Below are 17,405 nucleotides of genomic sequence, written 5' to 3' on the forward strand. Positions count from 1 at the left end.
AAATGCGACTCTGAGCGGAAGACGGTCTAATCAGGAGAACATAAGATAGGGTTGCTGCGTTGAAGTACCTGGCTGACGTCATCTGATTGGCGGGGACTGGGTATAACCAATCATTGGACATTTACTATGTGGATTACAGAGCTTCACCTTCATGACCATCACCCGGGAACTAAGAGTAGCAACCCTACCTTATGATTTCCTGTTTGGTTTCTCTTCCGCTCACGGTGGCCTTAATTGGCCTCATTAGCTCAATCATATGAATGTTGGTTGACTCACTCTTTAATAAGCTCCGTCAACTGCTGAAATGCGACTCTGAGCGGAAGACGGTCTAAATAGGAGAACATAAGGTGGGTTGCTGCGTTGAAGTAGCCGGATGACGTCGTCTCATAGGTGGGGCTTGGACATGACCAATCAATGGTCAGATGGTTTATAGGTACAAAATCCCGCCCTTCTCATGACGTCACTCGGGCAACTCAGAGTAGCAACCCTACCTTATGTTGTGCTGTTTGGTTCCTCTTCCAGTCACGGTGGCCTTGTTTAGTTAGCCTCGCTCGATTATATGAAATGACAGCGGCTTTATCCTGCTGAAATGCGAATCTGAGCGGAAGACGGTCCAAACAGGAGAACATAAGCTAGGGTTGCTGCGTTGAAGTTGTCAGGTGACCTCATCTGATAGGTGGGGTTTGTGATTGACCGACCAATCATTGATCAGATAATTTGTGGATTCTTAGCCCCGCCCTTCTCATGACGTCACCCGGGTACACCAGAGTAGCAACCCTACCTTATGTTGTGCTGTTTGGTTCTCCTTCCGCTCAAGGTTGCCTCGTTTGGCCTCGCTGGATTATGTAAAATGAAGGCGCCTTTATCCTGCTGAAATGCAACTCTTAGCGGAAGACGGTCTAAACAGGAGAACATAAGATATGGTTGCTGCGTTGAAGTACATGGCTGACGTCATGTGATAGGCGGGGCCTGGGTATAAGCAATCATTGGACACATACTATGTGGACGTCACCCGGGAGCTCAGAGTAGCAACCCTACCTTATGACGTCCTGTTGGTTTTCTCTTCCGCTCACGGTGGCCTTAATTGGCCTCATTTGCTCATTCATGTGAATGTTGACTCTTTGATAAGCTCGGTCAACTGTTGAAATGCGACTCTGGACGGAAGACGGTACAAATAGGAGAACATAAGGTGGGTTGCTTTATTGAAGTAGCCGGATGAGGTCGTTTCATAGGTGAGGCTTGGACATGACCAATCATTGGTCAGATGGTTTATAGGTACAAAATCCCGCCCTTCTCATGACGTCACTCTGGCAACTCAGAGTAGCAACCCTACGTTATATTGTGCTGTTTGGTTCCTCTTCCGGTCACGGTGGCCTTGTTTAGTTAGCCTCGCTAGATTATGTGAAATGACGGCGGCTTTATCTTGCTGAAATGCGACTCTGAGCGGGAAGACGGTCCAAACAGGAGAACATAAGATAGGGTTGCTGCGTTGAAGTTGTCGGGTGACGTCATCTGATAGGTGGTGTTTGGGATTGACCGACCAATCATTGATCACATAATTTGTGGGTTCAGAGCCCGCCCTTCTCATGACATTATCCGGGAGCTAAGAGAAGCAACCTTACCTTATGATGTGCTGTTTGGTTTCTCTTCCGCTCACGGTTGCCTTTCTTGGCCTCATTGGCTCGCTCATACATGTGAATGTCGACTCTTTAATAAGCTCGGTCAACTACTGCAATACGACTATGGGCGGAAGACGGTAAAAAAAGGAGAACATAAGGTAGGGTTGGTGTGTTGAAGTATTCGGATGACGTCATCTGATAGGTGGTGTTTGGAACTTACCGACCAATCATGGATCAGAACAATTTATGTGTTCAAAGCCCAGCTCTTCTCATGACGTCACCCGGGCACCTCAGAGTAGCAACCCTACCTTAAGTTGTACTGTTTGATTCCTTTTCCGCTCACGGTAGCCTCGTTTGGCCTCGCTGGATTATCTAAAATGAAGGCGCCTTTATCCTGATGAAATGCAACTCTTAGCGGAAGACGGTCTAAACAGGAGAACATAAGATATGGTTGCTGCGTTGAAGTACCTGACTGACGTCATGTGATAGGCGGGGCCTGGGTATAACGAATCCTTGGACACATACTATATGGACGTCACCCGGGAGCTCAGAGTAGCAACCCTACCTTATGATGTCCTGTTGGTTTTCTCTTCCGCTCACGGTGGCCTTAATTGGCCTCATTTGCTCATTCATGTGAATGTTAACTCTTTGATAAGCTCGGTCAACTGCTGAAATGCGACTCTGGACGGAAGACGGTACAAATAGGAGAACATAAGGTGGGTTGCTTTATTGAAGTAGTCGGATGAGGTCGTTTCATAGGTGAGGCTTGGACATGACCAATCATTGGTCAGATGGTTTATAGGTACAAAATCCCGCCCTTCTCATGACGTCACTCGGGCAACTCAGAGTAGCAACCCTACTTTATATTGTGCTGTTTGATTTCTCTTCCGCTCACGGAGGCCTTTCTTGGCCTCGCTGGCTAGAAGACTCCTTATGGTAATAATAATAACAATAATAATAATAATAAAACTCGGGCAAATGCTGAAATACGACACTTAGCAGAAGACGCTCCAAACAGAACATAAGGTCGGGTTGGTGCGTTGAAGTACCCAGATGACGTCATATGATAGGTGGCTCTTGGGCATGACCGACCAATCATTGATCAGATTGTTTGTATATACAATACCCCGCCCTTCTCATGACGTCACTCGGGTAACTCAAAGTAGCAACCCTACCTTATGTTGTGCTGTTTGGTTCCTCTTCCGGTCACGGTGGCCTTGTTTAGTTAGCCTCGCTGGATTATGTGAAATGGCGGCGGCTTCAACCTGCTGAAATGCGACTCTGAGCGGAAGATGGTCCAAACAGGAGAACATAAGATAGGGTTGCTGCGTTGAAGTACCTAGCTAACGTCATCTATGTCATCTATGTATAACCAATCATTGGATAGATACTATGTGGATTACAGAGCTCCACCTTCATGACGTCAACCGGCAACTCAGAGTAGCAACCCTACTTTATATTGTGCTGTTGGATTTCTCTTCCGCTCACGGAGGCCTTTCTTGGCCTCGCTGGCTAGAAGACTTCTTATGGTAATAATAATAACAATAATAATAATAATAAAACTCGGGCAAATGCTGAAATGCGACACTTAGCAGAAGACGCTCCAAACGGAACATAAGGATGCCGTCACATGATATGTGGCTCTTGGGCATGACCGACCAATCATTGATCAGATTGTTTGTATATACAATACCCCGCTCTTCTCATGACGTCACTCGGGCAACTCAGAGTAGCAACCTTACCTTATGTTGTGCTGTCTGGTTCCTCTTCCGCTCATGTTAGCTTTGTTTAATTAGCCTCGCTGGATTATGTGAAATGACGGCGGCTTTATCTTACTGAAATGCGACTCTGAGCGGAAGACAGTCCAAACAGGAGAACATAAGATAGGATTGCTGCGTTGAAGTAGTCGGCTGACGTCATCTGATAGGTGGTGTTTGGGATTGACCGACCAATCATTGATCACATAATTTGTGGGTTCAGAGCCCGCCCTTCTCAAAACATTATCCGGGAGGTCAGAGAAGCAACCCTACCTTATGATGTGCTGTTTGGTTTCTCTTCCGCTCACGGTGGCCTTTCTTGGCCTCGTTGGCTCGCTCATACATGTGAATGTCGACTCTCTAATAAGCTCGGTTAACTACTGCAATACGACTATGGGCGGAAGACGGTCAAAAAAGGAGAACATAAGGTAGGGTTGGTGTGTTGAAGTATTCGGATGACGTCATCTGATAGGTGGTGTTTGGAACTTACCGACCAATCATGGATCAGACAATTTGTTTGTTCAAAGCCCAGCTCTTCTCATGACGTCACCCGGGTACCTCAGAGTAGCAACCCTACCTTAAGTTGTACTGTTTGATTCCTTTTCCGCTCACGGTAGCCTTGTTTGGCCTCGCTGGATTATGTGAAATGAAGGCAGGCGCCTTTATCCTGCTGAAATGCGACTCTGAGCGGAAGACGGTCTAATCAGGAGAACATAAGATAGGGTTGCTGCGTTGAAGTACCTGGCTGACGTCATCTGATTGGCGGGGACTGGGTATAACCAAGCATTGGACATTTACTATGTGGATTACAGAGCTCCACCTTCATGACCATCATCCGGGAACTAAGAGTAGCAACCCTACCTTATGATTTCCTGTTTGGTTTCTCTTCCGCTCACGGTGGCCTTAATTGGCCTCATTAGCTCAATCATATGAATGTTGGTTGACTCACTCTTTAATAAGCTCGGTCAACTGCTGAAATGCGACTCTGAGCGGAAGACGGTCTAAATAGGAGAACATAAGGTGGGTTGCTGCGTTGAAGTAGCCGGATGACGTCGTCTCATAGGTGGCGCTTGGACATGACCAATCAATGGTCAGATGGTTTATAGGTACAAAATCCCGCCCTTCTCATGACGGCACTCGGGCAACTCAGAGTAGCAACCCTACCTTATGTTGTGCTGTTTGGTTCCTCTTCCGGTCACGGTGGCCTTGTTTAGTTAGCCTCGCTCGATTATGTGAAATGACAGCGGCTTTATCCTGCTGAAATGCGAATCTGAGCGGAAGACTGTCCAAACAGGAGAACATAAGCTAGGGTTGCTTCGTTGAAGTTGTCAAGTGACCTCATCTGATAGGTGGGGTTTGTGATTGACCGACCAATCATTGATCAGATAATTTTTGGATTTTTAGCCCCGCCCTTCTCATGACGTCACCTGGGTACATCAGAGTAGCAACCCTACCTTTTGTTATGCTGTTTGGTTCTCCTTCCGCTCACGGTAGCCTCGTTTGGCCTCGCTGGATTATGTAAAATGAAGGCGCCTTTATCCTGCTGAAATGCAACTCTTAGCGGAAGACGGTCTAAACAGGAGAACATAAGATATGGTTGCTGCGTTGAAGTACCTAGCTGACGTCATGTGATAGGCGGGGCCTGGGTATAAGCAATCATTGGACACATACTATGTGGACGTCACCCGGGAGCTCAGAGTAGCAACCCTACCTTATGACGTCCTGTTGGTTTTCTCTTCCGCTCACGGTGGCCTTAATTGGCCTCATTTGCTCATTCATGTGAATGTTGACTCTTTGATAAGCTCGGTCAACTGCTGAAATGCGACTCTGGACGGAAGACGGTACAAATAGGAGAACATAAGGTGGGTTGCTTTATTGAAGTAGCCGGATGACGTCGTTTCATAGGTGAGGCTTGGACATGACCAATCATTGGTTAGATGCCTTATAGGTACAAAATCCCGCCCTTCTCATGACGTCACTCTGGCAACTCAGAGTAGCAACCCTACTATATAGTGTGCTGTTTGATTTCTCTTCCGCTCAAGGAGGCCTTTCTTGGCCTCGCTGGCTAGAAGACTCCTTATGGTAATAATAATGATAAGAATAATAATAATAATAAAGCTCGGGCATATGCTGAAATGCGACACTGAGCAGAAGACGCTCCAAACAGAACATAAGGTCGGGTTGTGCATTGAAGTACCCAGATAACGTCATATGATAGGTGGCTCTTGGGAATGACCGACCAATCATTGATCAGATTGTTTGTATGTACAATACCCCGCCCTTCTCATGACGTCACTCGGGTAACTCAAAGTAGCAACCCTACCTTATGTTGTGCTGTTTGGTTCCTCTTCCGGTCACGGTGGCCTTGTTTAGTTAGCCTCGCTGGATTATGTGAAATGGCGGCGGCTTCATCCTGCTGAAATGCGACTCTGAGTGGAAGATGGTCTAAACAGGAGAACATAAGATAGGGTTGCTGCGTTGAAGTACCTAGCTAACGTCATCTATGTGGATTACATAGCTCCATCTTCATGACGTCACCCGGGAGCTCAGAGTAGCAACCCTACCTTATGATGTCCTGTTTGTTTTCTCTTCCGCTCACGGTGGCCTCTTTGCCCTCATTTGCTCATTCATGTGAATGTTGACTCTTTGATAAGCTCGGTCAACTGCTGAAATGCGACTCTGAGCGGAAGACGGTCCAAACAGGAGAACATAAGATAGGGTTGCTGCGTTGAAGTTGTCGGCTGACGTCATCTGATAGGTGGGGTTTGGGATTGAGCGACCAATCATTGATCAGATAATTTGTGGGTTCAGAGTCCCGCCATTCTCATGATGTCACCCGGGACCTCAGAGAAGCAACCCTACTTTATGATGTCCTGTTTGGTTTCTCTTCCGCTCAAGGTGGCCTTTCTTGGCCTCGTTGGCTCGCTCATACATGTGAATGTCGACTCTTTAATAGGCTCGGTCAACTACTGCAATGCGACTATGGGCGGAAGACGGTCAAAAAAGGAGAACATAAGGTAGGGTTGGTGTGTTGAAGTATTCGGATGACGTCATCTGATAGGTGGGGTTTGGAACTTACCGACCAATCATTGATCAGATAATTTATGGGTTCCGAACCCCGCCTTTCTCATGACGTCACCCGGTACCTCAGAGTAGCAACCCTACCTTATGTTCTGCTGTTTGATTCCTCTTCCGCTCACGGTAGCCTTGTTTCGCCTCGCTGGATTATGTGAAATGAATGCGCCTTTACCTTGCTGAAATGCAACTCTGAGCGGAATACGGTCTAATCAGGAGAACATAAGATAGGGTTGCTGCGTTGAAGTACCTAGCTAACGTCATCTAATAGGCGTGGCCTGGGTATAACCAATCATTGGACACATACTATGTGGATTACAGAGCTCCACCTTCATGACGTCACCCGGGAGCTCAGAGTAGCAACCCTGCCTTATGATGTCCTGCTTGTCTTCTCTTCCGCTCACGGTGGCCTTAATTGGCCTCATTTGCTCATTCATGTGAATGTTGACTCTTTGTTAAGTTCGGTCAACTGCTGATATGCGACTCTGGACGGAAGACGGTACAAATAGGAGAACATAAGGTGGGTTGCTTTATTGAAGTAGCCGGATGACGTCGTTTCATAGGTGGGGCTTGGACATGACCAATCATTGGTCAGATGCCTTATAGGTACAAAATCCCGCCCTTCTCATGACGTCACTCGGGCAACTCAGAGTAGCAACCCTACTTTATATTATGCTGTTTCATTTCTCTTCCGCTCACGGAGTCCTTTCTTGGCCTCGCTGGCTAGAAGACTCCTTATGGTAATAATAATAACAATAATGATAATAATAAAACTCGGGCAAATGCTGAAATGCGACACTGAGCAGAAGACGCTCCAAACGGAACATAAGGATGCCGTCACATGATATGTGGCTCTTGGGCATGACCGACCAATCATTGATCAGATTGTTTGTATATACAATACTCCGCCCTTCTCATGACGACACTTGGGCAACTCAGAGTAGCAACCCTACCTTATGTTGTACTGTTTGGTTCCTCTTCCGCTCACGGAGGCCTTGTTTAGTTAGCCTCGCTGGATTATGTGAAATGACGGCGGCTTTATCCTGCTGGAATGCGACTGAGCGGAACACAGTCCAAACAGGAGAACATAAGATAGGGTTGCTGCTATGAATTAGTCGGCTGACGTCATCTGATAGGTGGTGTTTGGGATTGACCGACCAATCATTGATCAGATAATTTGTGGGTTCAGAGCCCGCCCTTCTCATGACATTATCCGGGAGCTCAGAGAAGCAACCTTACCTTATGATGTGCTGTTTGGTTTCTCTTCCGCTCACGGTGGCTTTCTTGGCCTCGTTGGCTCGCTCATACATGTGAATGTCGACTCTTTAATAAGCTCGGTCAACTACTGCAATGCGACTACGGGCGGAAAACGGTCTAAAAATGAGAACCTAAGGTAGGGTTGGTGTGTTGAAGTATTCGGATGACGTCATCTGATAGGTGGTGTTTGGAACTTACCGACCAATCATTGATCAGACAATTTATGTGTTCAAAGCCCAGCTCTTCTTATGACGTCACCGGGTACCTCAGAGTAGCAACTCTACCTTAAGTTGTGCTGTTTGATTCCTCTTCCGCTCACGGTAGCCTTGTTTGGCCTCGCTGGATTATGTGAAATGAAGGCGCCTTTATCCTGCTAAAATGCGACTCTGAGCGGAAGACGGTCTAATCAGAACATAAGATAGGGTTGCTGCGTTGAAGTACCTGGCTGACGTCATCTGATAGGCGGGGCCTGGGTATAACCAATCATTGGACACATACTATGTGGATTACAGAGCTCCACCTTCATGACGTCACCCGGGAACTGAGAGTAGCAACCCTACCTTATGATGTCCTGTTTGGTTTCTCTTCCGCTCACGGTGGCCTTAATTGGCCTTATTGGCTCATTCATGTCAATGTTGACTCACTCTTTGATAAGTTCGGTCAACAGCTGAAATGCGACTCTGGGCGGAAGACGGTACAAATAGGAGGACATAAGGTGGGTTGCTCTATTGAAGTAGCCGGATGACGTCGTGTCATAGGTGGGGCTTGGACATGACCAATCATTGGTCAGATGCCTTATAGGTACAAAATCCCGCCCTTCTCATGACGTCACTCGGGCAACTCAGAGTAGCAACCCTACTTTATATTGTGCTGTTTGATTTCTCTTCCGCTCACGGAGGCCTTTCTTGGCCTCGCTGGCTAGAAGACTCCTAATGGTAATAATAATAATAATAATAATAATAATGATAATAATAATAATAATAATAATAATAATAATAATAAAAATAATAATAACAATAATGATAATAATAAAGCTCGGGCAAATGCTGAAATGCGACACTGAGCAGAAGACGCTCCAAACAGAACATAAGGATGACGTCATATGATAGGTGGCTCTTGGGCATGACCGACAAATCATTGATCAGATTGTTTGTATATACAATACCCCGCCCTTCTCATTACGTCACTCGGGTAACTCAGAGTAGCAACCCTACCTTATGTTGTGCTGTTTGGTTTCTCTTCCGCTCACGGTGGCCTTTCTTGGCCTCGTTGGGTCGCTCATACATGTGAATATCGACTCTTTAATAAGCTCAGTCAATTACTGCAATACGACTATAGGCGGAAGACGGTCAAAAAAGGAGAACCTAAGGTAGGGTTGGTGTGTTGAAGTATTCGGATGACGTCATCTGATAGGTGGGGATTGGAACTTACCGACCAATCATTCATCAGATAATTTATGTTTTCAAAGACCAGCTCTTCTCATGACGTCACCCGGGAGCTTAGAGTAGCAACCCTACCTTATGATGTCCTGTTTGGTTTCTCTTCCGCTGACGGTGGCCATTCATGGTCTCGCTGGCTCAATCATGTGAATCTTGACTCTTTAATAAGCCTTCACGTAGTCGGCACCGGACAGGAAACGGTTCCCGCTGTTCACCCATCTGCTCACCTGAGGCACAGTGGCAGATGGAGCAAGAGCCGCACCGTCGACGGTGCTGACCAGGTTAGCCCTCCATACGTACTGGCGTTCGGTCTGTTGACCGGCAATACATGCGGGTCCAGACCAGCGCTGCAGCTTGCTCAACACTGCAGGCTCCCGGACAGCCGCCTGAATCACTGGGTCGGACGAGGTGAGCAGTTGCTCGAACCGCGCTTGTTTATTTAGCCGGAAGGTTGAAACAAAGTCTGGTATACCCAGCCCACCATCTCCAGCTGTCGAGTGGAAGAATGCACAGGGCACGTCATGGGCTAGGTGCAGCCAGCGGCGGACCACCACTCGCACTTGCCTGTCCATGCGCGCTAACTGAGTCTTATATACTTCCCCCAACACTAGTCGATGCATGAGCTTGGGCATCAGATGCTCCACAAGCAACGCAATCCGCTCTGTTGAGGTTTTAGAGGGGCTGTGGTGATGTTTCGGAGCCCCTCTTCTAGCAGAGCTCCGTATGACTTACGCCGACCCCCGACCCCGACGAGAATCCCGAGGTACTTGTATTCGTCCTCAGCATTCATGGAACCGACAGCGCTACCCAAGACATGGAACGTCCTGTTCTTATTGACGTACCAAGTCTTGCGCTTGCCGTCGACCTCCATGCTGAGGGTACGACACTTCCCTGGGTTGACCTGAAGCCCACCCCCCGCGAGGGTCGCAGCCATCACGTCCATTGCCTTCTGCAAGCCAGTGGGCGTCTGCGCAACCAGAACCAAATCATCGGCAAATGCCAATGCTGATACTGTTTTGTCTCCCAACTTAACCCCTACACCGGTCTCCTTCACCCTCGCGATTCCCTCGTCAATCACAAGGTTGAAGAGAATCGGTGATAATGGGTCACCCTGTTTGACCCCACGAGTCATATTAATCTTCTCCGACATCCCGTCGCTGCCTTCAATGTTAGTGAAGGCTCGGTCGTACGTCGACATAACGTATGTCCTGACGAGGGCTGGGATGTCCTTCCGCGACATGGCCCGCTCGATAGTGCTATGATTAACACTATCGAATGCTTTGGCCATGTCGAGGAATGCCAGGTGCACACCGTGGGCGTGTGCCCGCGCACGACCGACGATCGCATCCAAGATCGTCAGGTTCTCGAGGCATCCGTCCACTGGAACGAATGCCTTTTGAGCTTCATCGATCTGGACGAGGCTCGAGATGCGGCTGCTCAAGATCTTATGGAGCAGGCGGACTACGGCACAGGAGATGGTGATAGGCCTGTAGTCCTTGGGTTCGGTTGGGTTGGGGACCTTAGGTATCAGCACCGTTCTGTTAGCCTTCAATGGCTCTGGCAACGCAGACGTAGCTAACCAGAGGTTGAACATTTTGGCCAGAACCCTCGGAGGAATGGACTTCAGCATCCGAGTCGACATTCCATCAGGTCCAGGAGCAGATGTTCTGGTGGCTTTGAGGTGGTGGGCTACCTCGTCTACGGTTATGATCTCTGCCAGTTGTTCACGTATTGTCAAAGTCGGTAATGGCACGTTCGTCCGGCTCAGATGGTCGAGAGAAGAGAGCCTCCCAAAAGGGATTGAGGCGTTCCGGCCCAACCGAAGTTGGCGGTACCTCCCAGTCACCTTTGAGTACCTATCCAGCAGCCAAAGATCGATTCTCATGATAGAGTCTCTGTACTTTGCGGTAATGCTCCCTTCTAAGCCGGTTCCCAAGCAAAGGAGCCTCCTCCGCGCGGCGTACGCGGCCTGAGTTCGCCGACTGCCTTGAACCACCTCCACCACGATTCGGGCGGTCTTGGGGCGAGTTGCAGGAGTTTAGCATCTGTGATGCGTGCTCTGCAACTGCCCTGGTTGCGGCGAGGCAGTCACCCTGACGCAAGTGGTCAAGGCCTTCATTTAGGACGTCCTCGCCCCACGATGTACTTGTGGGGACGATTAGTAATGCGTCGAAATAAGCGACTGTCTCTGCCACAAAGGAAGCAATCGATTGATATGGGGATTGGGGGACCCGCGGAATGACTGGGACAGATCAAACCGTGGGAGGAATGGTCATCTCACCATTGGGTTCCGCACTCGCGTACATCCCTGTACATGGTGCTTCCCCCGGGGCGTCATTCCGCGTGTTCCTTAACGTTGTGGCTGGGACACGCCTCTCAATCGGCGCACCATCCAGCACCTCACTCTCACCAGTTTCGTGGAGGAGGTTTAAGTTCAAGGTCAGTTCCTGAACCTTGGTCTTATACGACGCTTTGCGTCGGAGACCTTTGATCGCTTCGACCGTCCTAGAAGGGACAATCTCCCGCAACCGCTGGTTCAGGCCCTGCCCGGCAACTAGTGAGGGACCAGCTGCCATCCCGGCCTCAGCCCTGGCGAGGAGCTCCATCTCCTTATCAGACCACCGAGCCTTGGAGAAAACGTGGCTGGTAGGCAGCTCCTAGTAGAAGGAGCCGACATGTGCCTGCCTCTCGTGGACCCTGAAGCCCCGAAAGCTGGCGAAGGTCTTCCCACAATGTGGGCAAGTGGGTGAACGGTCGTCGGCCGCTCCCTCATGGCTATTATTTTTTCCTTTTTAGAAGTCTTCCGCTCTGAGTCGCATTTCAGCAGGATAAAGCCGTCGTCATTTCACATAAGCCAGCGAGGTCAAACAAGGCCACCGTGATCGGAAGAGGAACCAAACAGCACAACATAAGGTAGGGTTGCGGCGCTGAGCTATCGGGTGACGTCATAAGAAGGGCGGGGCTCTGAACCCACAAAATATCTGCCCAAAGATTTGGTCGGTCATGCCCAGGCCCCGCCTATCAGATGACGTCAGCCGGGTACTTCATAGCAGCGACCCTATCTTATGTTCTCCTGTTTGGACCGTCATCCGCTCAGAGTTGGGTTTCACCAGTTGATCGTGTATTTTTTTTTTTTTTTTTACCATAAACAATTCTCATTTCGCATGAGCCGGCGACGCCAAAAAAGGCCTCCGTGACTGGAAGATGAACCAAACAGCACAACATAAGGTAGGGTTGCTACTCCGAGTTGCCCGAGTGACGTCATGAGAAGGGCGGGATTTTGTACCTATAAACCATCTGACCAATGATTGGTCATGTCCAAGCCCCACCTATCAGACGACGGCTATTTAAACGAGGACGTCATGATGTTCTCATGACGTCACTCGGGCAACTTAGAGTAGCAACCCTACTTTATATTGTGCTGTTTGATTTCTCTTCCGCTCACGGAGGCCTTTCTTGGTCTCGCTGGCTAGAAGACTCCTTGTGGTAATAATAATAACAATAATAATAGTAATAAAGCTCGGGCAAATGCTGAAATGCGACACTGAGCAGAAGACGCTCCAAACAGAACATAAGGATGACGTCACATGATAGGCGGCTCTTGGGCATGACCGACCATCATTGATCAGATTGTTTGTATATACAATACCCCGCCCTTCTCATGACGTCACTCGTGCAACTCAGTGTAGCAACCCTACCTTATGTTGTGCTGTTTGGTTCATCTTCCGGTCACGGTGGCCTTGTTTAACTAAAACTAACTAGCCTCGCTGGATTGTGTGAAATGACGGCGCCTTTATTCTGCTGAAATGCGACTCTGAGCGGAAGACGGTCCAAACAGGAGAACATAATATAGGGTTGCTGCGTTGAAGTACCTGGCTGACGTCATCTGATAGACGGGTCCTGGGTATAACCAATCATTGGACACATACTATGTGGCTTACAGAGCTCCACCTTCATTACGTCACTCGGGAACTGAGAGTAGCAACCCTACCTTCTGATGTCCTGTTTGGTTTCTCTTTCGCTCACGGTGGCCTTACTTGGCCTCTCTGGCTCAATCATGTGAATGTTGACTCTTTGATAAGCTCGGTCACCTACTGAAATGCGATTCTGTGTGGAATACGGTCCAAACAGGAAAACATAAGATAGGGTTGCTGCGATGAAGTTGTCGGCTGACGTCATCTGATAGGTGGGGTTTGGGATTGACCGACCAATCACTGATCAAATAATTTGTGTGTTCAGCGTCCCGCCCTTCTCATGACATCACCCAGGAGCTCAGAGTAGCAACCCTACCCTATGATGTGCTGTTGGTTTCTCTTCCGTTCACGGTGGCCTTTTCTTGGCCTCATTGGCTCATTCATGTGAATGTTGACTCACTCTTTAATAAGCTCGGTCAACTGCTCAAATACGACTCTGGGCGGAAGACGGACATATACTAGAACATTAGGTGAGTTGCTCTATTGAACTAGCCGGATGACGTCGTTTCATAGGTGGGGCTTGGACATGACCAATCATTGGTCAGATGCCTTATAGGTACAAAATCCTGCACTTCTCATGACGTCACTCGGGCAACTCAGAGCAGCAACCCTACTTTATATTGTGCTGTTTGATTTCTCTTCCGCTCACGGAGGCCTTTCTTGGTCTCGCTGGCTAGAAGACTCCTTATGGTAATAATAATAACAATAATAATAATAATAAAGCTCGGGCAAATGCTGAAATGGGCCACTGAGCAGAAGACGCTCCAAACAGAACATAAGGATGACGTCATATGATAGGCGGCTCTTGGGCATGACCGACCAATCATTGATCAGATTGTTTGTATATACAATACCCCGCCCTTCTCATGATGCCACTCGGGTACCTCAGAGTAGCAACCCTACGTTATGTTGTGCTGTTTGATTCCTCTTCCGCTCACGGTGGCCTTTCTTGGGCTCACTGGCCCATTCATGTGAATGTCGACTCTTTAATAAGCCCGGTCAACTGCTGCAATGCGACTATGGGCGGAAGACGGTCAAAAAAGAATAGCATAAGGTAGGATTGGTGTGCTGAAGAATTCGGATGACGTCATCTGATAGGTGGGGTTTGGAACTTACCGACCAATCATTGATCAGATAATTTATGTGTTCAAATCCCAGCTCTTCTCATGACGTCACCCGGGAGGTCAGAGTAGCAACCCTACTTTATGATGTCCTGTTTGGTTTCTCTTCCCCTTACTTCGCCTTTCTTGGCCTCGCTGGCTCATTCATGTGAATGTTGACTCTTTAATTAGCTCGGTCAACTGCTGAAATGCGACTCTGGGCGGAAGACGGTCCAAATAGAAACAAAGGTAGTGTTCCTGCGTTGAAGCAGCCGGATGACGTCATATGATAGGAGGGGTTTGGGATTGACCGACCAATCATTGATCAGATAATTGGGTTTAGAGCCCCGCCTTTCTCATGACATCATCCGGGATCTCAGAGTAACAACCCTACCTTATGTTGTGCTGTTTGCTTTCTATTCCGCTAACGGTGGCCTTACTTGGCCTCGCTGGCTCATTCTTGTGAATGTCGACTCTTTAATAAGCTCGGTCAACTACTGAAAGAAGACGGTCCAAACAGAACATAATTAGTGTTGCTGCATTGAAGTAGTCGGCTGACGTCATCTGATAGGTGGGGTTTAGGATTGACCGACCAATCATTGATCAGATAATTTGTGTGTTCAGCGCCCCGCCCTTCTCATGACATCACCCGGGAGCTCAGAGTAGCAACCGTATCTTATGATGTGTTGTTTTGTTTCTCTTCCGCTCACGGTGGCCTTTTCTTGGCCTCGTTGGCTCATTCATGTGAATGTTGACTCACTCTTTAATAAGCTTGGTCAACTGCTGAAATGCGACTCTGGGCGGAAGACGGTACAAATAGGAGAACATAAGGTGGGTTGCTCTATTGAAGTAGCCGGATGACGTCGTTTCATAGGTGGGGCTTGGACATGACCAATCATTGGTCAGATGCCTTATAGGTACAAAATCCCGCCCTTCTCATGACGTCACTCGGGCAACTCAGAGTAGCAACCCTACTTTATATTGTGCTGTTTGATTTCTCTTCCGCTCACGGTGGCTTTCTTGGCCTCGCTGGCTAGAAGACTCCTTATGGTAATAATAATAATAATATAATAATAATGATAATAATAATAATAATAATAATAATAATAATAATAAAAATAATAATAACAATAATAATAATAATAAAGCTCGGGCAAATGCTGAAATGCGACACTGAGCAGAAGACGCTCCAAACAGAACATAAGGATGACGTCATATGATAGGCGGCTCTTGGGCATGACCGACAATCATTGATCAGATTGTTTGTATATACAATACCCCGCCCTTCTCATTACGTCACTCGGGTAACTCAGAGTAGCAACCCTACCTTATGATGTGCTGTTTGGTTTCTCTTCCGCTCACGGTGGCCTTTTCTTGGCCTCGTTGGGTCGCTCATACATGTGAATGTCGACTCTTTAATAAGCTCGGTCAACTGCTGAAATGCGACTCTGGGCGGAAGACGGTCAAAAAAGGAGAACCTAAGGTAGGGTTGGTGTGTTGAAGTATTCGGATGACGTCATCTGATAGGTGGGGTTTGGAACTTACCGACCAATCATTCATCAGATAATTTATGTGTTCAAATCCCAGCTCTTCTCATGACGTCACCGGGAGCTCAGAGTAGCAACCTACCTTATGATGTCTGTTGGTTTCTCTTCCGCTGACGGTGGCCATTCATGGTCTCGCTGGCTCAATCATGTGAATGTTGACTCTTTAATAAGCCTTCACGTAGTCGGCACCGGACAGAAACGGTTCCCGCTGTTCACCCATCTGCTCACCTGAGGCACAGTGGCAGATGGAGCAAGAGCCGCACCGTCGACGGTGCTGACCAGGTTAGCCCTCCATACGTACTGGCGTTCGGTCTGTTGACCGGAATACATTGCGGGTCCTGACCAGCGCTGCTGCTTGCTAACACAGCAGGCTCACGGACAGCCGCCTGAATCACTGGGTCGGACGAGGTGAGCAGTTGCTCGAACCGCGTTGTTTATTTAGCCGGAAGGTTGAAACTAAGTCTGGTATACCCTGCCCACCATCTCCAGCTGTCGAGTGGAAGAATGCACAGGGCACGTCATGGGCTAGGTGCAGCCAGCGCGGACCACCACTCGCACTTGCCTGTCCATGCCGCTAACTGAGTCTTATATACTTCCCCCAACACTAGTCGATGCATGAGCTTTGGGCATCAGATGCTCCACAAGCAACGCAATCCGCTCTGTTGAGGTTTTAGAGGGGCTGTGGTGATGTTTCGGAGCCCTCTTCTAGCAGAGCTCCGTATGACTTACGCCGACCCCGACCCCGACGAGAATCCCGAGGTACTTGTATTCGTCCTCAGCATTCATGGAACCGACAGCGCTACCAAGACATGGAACGTCATGTTCTTTATTGACGTACCAAGTCTTGCGCTTGCGTCGACCTCCATGCTGAGGGTACGACACTTCCCTGGTTGACCTGAAGCCCACCCCCCGCGAGGGTCGCAGCCATCACGTCCATTGCCTTCTGCAAGCCAGTGGGCGTCTGCGCAACGAACAAATATCGGCAAATGCCAAATGCTGATACTGTTTTGTCTCCCAACTTAACCCCTTACACCGGTCTCCTTCACCCTCGCGATTCCCTCGTCAATCACAAGGTTGAAGAGATTCGGTGATAATGGGTCACCTGTTTGACCCCACGAGTCATATTAATCTTCTCCGACATCCCGTCGCTGCCTTCAATGTTAGTGAAGGCTCGGTCGTACGTCGACATAACGTATGTCCTGACGAGGGCTGGGATGTCCTTCCGCGACATGGCCCGCTCGATAGTGCTATGATTAACACTATCGAATGCTTTGGCCATGTCGAGGAATGGCCCAGGTGCACACCCTCCCTTACCGTCCGGGCGTGCCAGAGCCCGCGCACGACCGACGATCGCATCCAAGATCGTCAGGTTCTCGAGGCATCCGTCCCACTGGAACGAATGCCTTTTGAGCTTCATCGATCTGGACCGAGGCTCGAGATGCGGCTGCTCAAGATCTTATGGAGCAGGCGGACTACGGCACAGGAGATGGTGATAGGCCTGTAGTCCTTGGGTTCGGTTGGGTTGGGGACTAGGTATCAGCACCGTTCTGTTAGCCTTCAATGCTCTGGAAAGCAGACCGTAGCTAAGCCTAGGAGGTTGAAACATTTTGGCCAGAACCCTCGGAGGAATGGACTTC

Source organism: Panulirus ornatus, chromosome 60 (genome assembly GCF_036320965.1).
Source record: "Panulirus ornatus isolate Po-2019 chromosome 60, ASM3632096v1, whole genome shotgun sequence".
In the NCBI taxonomy this organism is placed as follows: Eukaryota; Metazoa; Arthropoda; class Malacostraca; order Decapoda; family Palinuridae; genus Panulirus; species Panulirus ornatus.